The sequence below is a fragment of the Pristiophorus japonicus genome, chromosome 23, assembly GCF_044704955.1.
Source record: "Pristiophorus japonicus isolate sPriJap1 chromosome 23, sPriJap1.hap1, whole genome shotgun sequence".
NCBI lineage: Eukaryota > Metazoa > Chordata > Chondrichthyes > Pristiophoridae > Pristiophorus > Pristiophorus japonicus.
In genome coordinates, this window is record NC_091999.1 from 54,724,322 (window position 1) to 54,733,637 (window position 9,316).

The following is a 9,316-nucleotide window of genomic DNA, read 5'->3' on the forward strand; positions in this document are numbered from 1 at the left end:
GTGCCCAAAGCAATCCCAGTAAATCCTGTTCCATTTACAAATGCAGCTTTTCTCCTCAGACCATTTAAAACTAAGATGAGGAGGAATTTCTTCTCTCAGAGGGTTGTAATCTGTGGAATTCTCTGCCCCAGAGAGCTGTGGAGGCTGGGTCATTGAATATATTTAAGGCTGAGGTAGACAGGTTTAACAGAGTTGTTCACAATCAGGAAGGCTTTAGATTGAGTCAGGGAACAGAGTAGTTCTGCTCACACAATCAAAGAATGGTTACAGCACGAAAGGCCATTCGGCTCGTCGAGCCCTTGCGGGCTCCCAACCAGTTTCACTGCCCCGCCCTTTCCCACCGGTCCTGCAAATGTTTTCTTTCAGATACTTATCCAATTCCCTTTTTAAAGCTGTGATTGAGTCTGCCTCCACCACCCTTTCAGGCGGTGCATTCCAGATCCTAACGACTCACTGCATAAAATAGATTTTTCTTCCATTGTCTTTGGTTCTTCTTCTCATCCACTTTAAATCCGTCTCCTCTGGTTCTCGACCCCTCCACCAATGGGAACAGTATCTCTCAATCTACTCTGTCCAGACCCCTCATGATTTTGAACACCTCGATCAATTCTCCTCGCAACCTTCTCTGCTCCAAGGAGAACAACCCCAGCTTCTCCAGTCAATCCACGGAACTGAAGTCCCTATTCTCGTGAATCATTCTTGTCAATCTTTTCTGCACCCTCTCTAAGGCCATCACATCCGAATCTGCGGTGCCCAGAATTGGACACAATGATCCAGTTGAGACCGAACCAGTGTTTTACAAAGGATCATCATAACCTCCTTGCTTTTGTACTCTGTGATGCCCAGGATCCTGCAAGCTTTTTTAACTGCTTTCCCAACCTGTCCTGCCACCTTCACCGATTTGTCCACATATACCCGCAGGTCTCACTGTTCATGCATCCCCTTTAGGATTGTACCCATTCGTTTATATTGTCTCTCCTTGTTCATTTAATCATGCTTTTCTAATTTTATTTCTTAACTCTGATTCACGGCCTCATTTTATTTCTTCCTCCGAACCCCACAACTTAATCTGGCAGCGTAATGTTGGCGAGTGGTGATTGATTGCCCTGGGAACCAACAGGAAGAGATGTCAGAGGCCGGAGGGCAGAGGGTGCAGCGTGTTCTGCAACAAATCACGGTGCTTGAGGGGTGGATCCTGAGTCGACCCATCGGGTGAGTATGTTTCAACATCTGTTAAACAATTTATCTTTAAAAGTTAAATTGAGATTTCCTTTGTCAACAAAACAGTTTAACATCTGTCAGTATTTTATTTCCATTTATGAGTTGATATTATGAGTTTCAGACACTTCAGTTCCAAGTTTACCAGGTATTTAAAGGTCATTCATTCCCTCTTTTCATGTCGCTGTTAGTTAAAGGGAAAGAGATTGATTTCCTCTCATTATGCATTTGCAGTATTAAAAGTAACATCCTTCCTGTTGGTAGTGATTTACATTCTGTGCTGGGCGAGATGACTGGTGGCATCAACCTTTAAAATACACATTCTCGTGTTCAAATCTCTCCAGGTTCTCACCCATCCCTATCTCTGTAACCTTCTCCAGCCCACCAATCCTCTTAACAGTTTGTTTTCTTTGGAACAGAGGCGGCTGAGGGCAGACGTTAATGAGGTGTAGAAAATTATGAGGGACCTAGATAGAGTGGATAGGAAGGACCTATTTCCCTTCGCAGAGGGGTCAGCAACTAGCTGAACCTTTTAGCCAGTATGTAGCAAGCCCAGCAAGAGAGGGGGAAGTTCTGGACTTTGTATTAGGGATTGAAGCTGGGCAGGTGGAAGGGGTATCAGTGGGAGAGCATTGGTGCTATTGATCGTAATTCTCTTAGATTTAGGGTAGTTATGGAAAAGGACAAAGATAGACCAGGAATAAAAGTTCTCAATTGGGGGAAAGCCAATTTTACTGAACTGAGATGTGGTTTAGCCAAAGTGGACTGGAAACAGCTACTTGAAATGGTGAGAGATTGGGAAATGTTGGTGTTCAGAGGGACCTTGGTGTCCTTGTACACGAATCACTGAAAGTTAACATGCAGGCACAGCAAGCAATTAAGAAAACAAATGGTATGTCGGCCTTTATTACAAGAGGAGTTGAGGATAATAGTAAACATAAGAACAGGAACATAAGAAATAGGAACTGGAGTAGGCCATACGGCCCCTCGAGCCTGCTCCGCCATTCAATGAGATCATGGCTGATCTGATCATAACTCAGCTCCACTTACCCGCGAGCACTCCAAACCCCTTATCCCCTTATAATTTAAAAAACTATTTCTGTCTCAAGTTTATTCAATATCCCAGCTTCCACAGTTCTCTGAGGCAGCGAGTTCGACAGGTTTACAACCGTCTGAGAGAAGAAATTCCTCCTCATCTGTTTTAAATGGGCAGCCCCTTCTTCTAAGATCATGCCCTCTAGTTCCAGTCTCCCCCCATCTTATACGTTTCGATAAGATCACCTCTCATTCTTCTGAATTCCAATGAGTAGAGGCCAAAACTACTCAACCTTTCCTCATAATTCAACCTGCTGATCCCTTATATCAACCTAGTGAACCTTCTCTGAACTGCCTCCAAAGCAATTATATTCTTTCCTAAATATGGAAACCAAAACTGCATTCAGTATTCCAGGTGTTGCCTCACCAAAACCTTCTATAGCTGCAGCAAGACTTCCCCGCTTTTATACTCCATCCCCTTTGCAAAAAAGGTCAAAAAACAATTGGCCTTCCTGATCACTTGCTGTACCTGCATACTATCCTTTAGTGTTTCATGCACAAGTAACCCCAGGGCCTGCTGTTTTGCGGCACATTGCAATCTTTCTCCATTTAAATAATAACTTGCTCCAAGACATCTTACTGCAATTATATAGGACCCTGCTGAGACGACACCTGGAGTATTGTGTACAGTTATGATTGCTTACCTAAGGAAGGATGTACTTACCATTGAGGATGGCAACGAAGGTTCGCCAGACTGATACCTGGGATGGAGGGATTGTCCTGTGAGGAGAGATTGAGTAGACTAGGCCTATATTCTGTACAGGTTAGAAGAATGAGAGGTGATCTCATTTTAAAACATAAAAATTCTTACAGGGTTTGACAGTATACATCAGGGGTGTCAAACATACGGCCCGCGGGCCGAACACGGTCCCGCAAGCCTCTTCCTCCGGCCCACCACGTGTTTTAATTTATATGAACCCTCCCCTCCCCCCCGCCCCGATCATTTGCTTGCTGACTGGAACACAACTTGAATTTGACGGCCGTCACGGAACAGGAGGAGGGTGGCGGAGGCACGGGAAAGGTCAGTCGGTGTCCACGGGGAGCAATTCTGGGACAACGAGGGCACTCACATGGACTGTCAATGGGAGATAAGTTTTGAGTGAGGCAGTGAGTAGATAAACACCAAGAGAGAGGGGGAGGAGTGTCGCTGGAACTCCAGGTGATGTAACAGATGATGGGGGTTAGTGCAGGGTAGGTAGTGAGGGGGTTGTGTTCTTGCACTTCTCCCCCCTCCTCAGCCCCAGTGAGGCGCTGATTTTAAAATTCTCAGCTTCCTGTTCAAACCCCTCGATGGCCCCGCCCCTCCCTATCTCTGTAACCTCCTCCAGCCCCTACAACTTTCCCTCTCTCTGTAACCTTCTCCAGTCCCGACACCCCTCCCTATCTCTGTAACCTCCTCCAGCCCCTACAACTTTCCCTCTCTCTGTAACCTTCTCCAGTCCCGACACCCCTCCCTATCTCTGTAACCTCCTCCAGCCCCTACTACCTCCCTATCTCTGTAACCTCCTCCAGTCCCTACAACCCTACCTATCTCTGTAACCTCCTCCAGACCCTACACCCGTCCCTATCTCTGTAACATCCTCCAGCCCTACACCCCTCCCTATCTCTCTAACCTCCTTGAGCCCCTACACCTCTCCCTATCTTTGTAACCTCCACCAGCCCTACACCTTTCCCTATCTATGTAACCTCCTCCAGCCCTACACCCCTCCCTCTCTCTCTAACCTCTTCGAGCCCCTCCACCTCTCCCGATCTCGCTAACGTTGTTAGGGTTAACTTAACCCACCACTAGGATTCTGTTAGCCTTAAAGTAAATGCAGGTTTTATTAATACAAGCCGGCAGGGAAGCTATCCTTGAAGGAATGCTCGAAGATAGAGCCAGAGACATATTACTTTATACAGTTTCAGATTATAGCATTAAGTAAATACGTAAGTTCGAATTAATACATGCTGATTGATTAATACATGATTGGAACAGCGCTTCCTCCAATCTGGCTTCTATATGCCTTAATTGGCAATTCCAAATACATGTTGTTATGATTCTTTTTAATTAACTCTTATCTTGCTATACAATTCAAATTCTATGTTATCTGTGTCTGTGCCCAGCTCCCAAGGCCTTTGGTCTATGAATTGGAACATCTGCTCCTCTGTGGAAGGCATCCCACACATGGTTCCCACAGTCTGAAAACAGGCTGTGGGATCCATTTTAAAAACCTCTTAACTCCATTTTAAAACATCGCAATTGTTATTATTAATTGTAATTTCAATTTGTAATCTGCCCTTTCAGTCCCTCCTGTTGATCCCTGATTATTTCTAAATAATCAGCTGACCACATATATGTTCTGAGCCATCTGCTGGAAATGGTGATATCAAGTCCATATTCCTGGGATCGCTCATAGTTCCATCTTTTGCGGAATCTTTACACACTACCCCTGACCATTCCCCTGGGATATTGGCACGCCATTTATATTTCTTTTTGTACATACAGTGCATAAGCTCGGGGGTCTTGGTTGTTTCCCTAACGCGTTACAAAATCATTCGCCTCCCTATCATGCCTACATTACATAATTAACAAGGCTGTTTGATGTTCGGCTAGAACCACGTGGTTGTATATCTCTCTGATCTGACACATCAGATATAGTTGGATCACGATACATGTCCCTTCCAGTACCATTATTATCTCAATTAAATGCCACATCAATTTGAGGACTGCGTAGGCTTCAGGTGACCAGACCTTAAAAGTATCCCACCATGAACAACAATCTTCCTTTCCCTGCCTTATCCTAACCTGATTCCTCTGTCTCCCGCCTCGGTTTCGTTGATCAGGCGATAGGATTGGGACACTCACGACTCAGATCAGGTGTTCATGCCGTTTTGTTTTGTTTGATTAACCCTCTTTGGATCTAGCAAAGGCTTTCTGCGTTCTTGGTTACGGGCCTTGGCCAACCTCTTCTTCCTGCATCTCTTGTATCTGCCTGTGCAGTCTCCCAGGAGCATCAACACCACTATCAGCTGCACTAGGACTAACACATGGGATATAATTCGAATCCCTATCTTGTAACTTTACTCGGGTAAGCCTCGCCTGTCTTTGCACTTGTTACATAACATCACCAACCAACTCAAGGCTGTTACTATCTTTACTGCCACTAGGGTATGGGAAAGGATCCTTATCCAGGGATGTATAATCTCAAGTACCAAGGCGGGTTTTTCAGGTTATCCTTTATTTCACTGTCCAGTTCTTCAGCTTTCTCCTTCAGCTCTTAATATATTTTAATGTTATTTCTTGAGCTCAGTTAAATCTTCAAGTAACAGGTGAATTGATTGTGCTTGCTCTTCCATGTAAACATCCATGCCTTGCTTAATCTCATCACTTATATTTCATGTCATTGTCTTCCTGGCATGTCATGTTTGCTCTTCCCACTGCCACCGACAGTCTTGGAGTAACGTAAGTTCCCAGGCTAGTTACCACACAATATTCTCCTCGCCCATGATAGGTGTAATGTGTGGGTTCGGTTCGGGCAGGGTTTATTCCCATGACACATCCTTCCGTAGTATTGTCAAACCCGCAGCTATCCTTGCTCCCGTCTCCCACTGGGTGAGGGCATATAGTTAGACTCCCTTCTCTCCGGCACATGGATAAAGATATTCCCCTTATATTTCCATTCTTTTTGATCTCATACTGGTCCATCGCGGATGCACTCTTCCCCTCGTATTATGTTTGTTTCCCCTCACATCCTCCTGTAACCGCATACACCCTTGTCATTCCTTTCAAAAAGGGCCACATTACAGCAAAAGTCTAAAGGGACAAAGTGTGTTAAAAAGACAAGCCTGAAGGCTCTGTGCCTCCATGTGAGGAATATTCGTAATAAAGTGGACGAATTAACTGCACAGGCACCAATTAATGAATATGATATAATTGGCACCACGGAGACATGGCTGTCCTAAGGCTGTGTCCCCTGGTTCTGGACTTCCCCAAAATCGGGAACAAGCTACCCGCATCTAACCTGTCCCGTCCCGCCAGAATCCTTATGTTTCTATGAAATCCCCTCTCATCCTTCTCAACTCCAATATATAAAAATCCAGTTGATCCAGTCTCTCCTCATATGATAGTCCGGCCATCCCGGGAATCAGTCTGGTGAACCTTCGCTGCACTCCCTCAATAGCAAGAACGTCCTTCCTCAGATTATGAGACCAAAACTGAACACAATATTCCATGTGAGGCCTCACCAAGGCTCTGTACAACTGCAGTAAGAATATGTTGAATCTGCATTTTACTGTAACTCTATGACATTCTGAACCGATAAAGAAATGGAATCGTGAAATGTATCTGTGTCTCTCAGTCTCTGCCTCACTCTCTACCTCTGTCTCTTTAGAGATCTGTGCATGTGTTTGCGTGTTTGAGTCTTTGTGTCCCTCACGCTGCCTCTCTCTGACTCACTCTATCTTTCCCTGTTTTTCTGTTTGTCTCGATCTCTCAATCTGCCCGTGTCTTTCTCACAGTGTCCAGTTCTGATCCAAAGGGATTATCTCAGTCTCTCCGTCTGACTGTCTCTCTCTTTCCCATCATTACTGTCTGTCTATGTCTCTGCCTGTCTGTTTCTCTTTGCCTGTCTCTGTTCGACCCTGTCTCTAACCTGTTGAGTATTTCCATCATTTTCTGTTTTTATCTCTGTCTCTCGCTCTCACCTCTCACTATCTCTCTCTCTCTCTCTTTGACGCTCCCTTTTTCCATGTCTTTGTCTTTGTCTCTGGCTTTCCTGTACTCTTTGCCTCCCTCTCTTTATGGAGCACACACACACACATATCTGTGTATGTGTGTGTTTGAGTCTTTGTTTCACTCAGTCTGCCTATCCCTCTCAGTCTCACACTTGCTCTCTCTCTATTTCTCTAGCTCGCTGTCTGTCTCTCCCTGTTCCTGTTTTTGTATCTGTCTCTCAATGTGTCTGTCTCTTTCTCATGGTGTCTAGTTATTTTCACAGCTCGATTCCTGCTGTCTCAAAATCTACACCCGTCAGTACCTCGTTAGTATAGTCGTGAGTATCCCCACCTGTCATGCGGGAGGAAGCATTTTCGAAATGTAGAATTGTACTTCTGTTATTCGGTATAGATTCATATTAAAAGTTCCAGAGCAACATAGAAGAGTAAAAATACAGCAAGACGATATTGGCTCTTCCAGATTTTTAGGAAACGGAGACTTTTTCAGGACTCTGTGGTGTTCTGATGCAGAGAGATGGATGATTGAGTTATATCTTAGTAACATTTAAAAACACACAGACGCAGTAATCGTGGCCGAGTGGTTAAGGCGATGGACTAGATATCCATTGGAGTTTACCCGCGCAGGTTCGAATCCTGCCGACTACGGATTCCAGCATTTTTCATTCAATTTCAGACTTTAACCAGGTCCCTGCAAAACGGATCCTGAGTTGGATGGAATAACGTCCCACACCTTTCAACACTGACATGTTATTCTCATTTTCATTAATCTGCAATATTTACGATACATACGGATAGAAAAACGCAAAAATCAGCTAAATTAGCGACAGTGATTCAGCCTGTCTATCCCTCTATATGTCTAAGGCACTCTGTGTATGTCCATTGGTGCATCTATATTTTTGGTTACGTATGCGTGTGTGTCTCTGTGTCTGTCTATCTGTGTGTGTGTCTCTGTGTCTGTCTATCTGTGTATATGTCTCTGTGTATGCGCAACTGTCTGCGGATATCATCACCATGAATTTGGTATGTCCTGGAACTTTAAAAAAAGATTTGGGGAAAATAATACGGTTGTGACATTTGATATCGGCTTTGCTTCAGCGACAGCATTTTCGACTTCAAGTCCCACTCCTGAGACTTGAGCATATAATCTTGGTTGAGACTCAAGTGCAGTACTTGGGGAATTTTGCATTGTTGAAGATGTTGACTTTCGGATGAAATGTTAAATTGAAGCTCCATCTGCTCTCTCGGGTGAATGTGAATGTTCCGACAGCATTATTCGATAAAGAGTACTGAGTTGCCCCCATGTCACTTTTATATAAATATTCTGAAATGCTCACTGAAAACCTGTGTGTATGCGTGTGTCTGTGAGGGTGGAGCTCAAGCCCAGATTCTCACAGAGACAGAATGTGAAGGTTCACAAGTCCAGAATGGCCGAGTGTATAAGTCGTTGCATTTAAGATCCAATGGGTTTATATTTACGTGGGTTCGAACCCCACTCCTGGTAACTCTTGAATTTAACACCGATTTTCTCCCATCCTGCTCAGTGATACCCTCTGTCACATTCTCAACTGACCAAGAAATGGGATTGTGAAGTGCCTCTCACTCTATGTCTTTAGAGAGCTCTGTATATCTTTACGTGTTTGAGTCTCTGACTCAATGTGTCTGAGGACCAACAAGCTGAATTCAGGGAGCTAGGAGTTAAATTAAAAAGTAGGATTTCAAAGGTCGCAAACTCATAATTGCTACCAGCGCCACCTGCTAGTCAGAGCAGCAATCGCAGGATATCTCAGATGAATACGTGGCTTGAAGTGTGGTGCAGATGGGAGGGATTCAAGTTCTGGGACTTTGGAACCGGTTCTGCGGGAGGTGGGACCAGAACGAAACCGGACGGTCTGCACCTGGGCAGGACCAGAACCAATGTTCAAGGGGGAGTGCATGCTAGTGTTTCTGGGGAGGGTTTAAAGTAATATGGCAGGGCGACGGGAGACAGAGGGAAGTAGAATGGGCGCAGAAGTGAAAGAATAAAAGTAAAGGTGGAGGGCAGAGAAACCCACGGCAAAAATCAAATAGGGCCACTTTACAGCAAAATTCTAAAGGGTCAACGTGTGTTAAAATAACAAGCCTGGAGGCTCTGTGCCTCATTGCGAGGAGTATTTGTAATAAGCTGGACGAATTAACTGCACAAGCAGCAATTACTGAATATGAAATAATTGACATCACGGAGACATGGCTCCAGGGTGACCAAGGCTGTGAATTCAACATTCAGGAAGCATAGACAGAAATGAAAAGGTGG

General features: G+C 44.6%; 1 non-coding gene across 1 annotated transcript; it reads left to right on the forward strand.

Moving 5' to 3' along the window:
- The first annotated feature begins 7,589 nt into the window (after positions 1-7,589).
- trnas-aga (transfer RNA serine (anticodon AGA)) lies at positions 7,590-7,671 on the forward strand. The gene has a single exon. It is a non-coding gene; the product is annotated as a tRNA-Ser (tRNA).
- Positions 7,672-9,316: the final 1,645 nt, after the last annotated feature.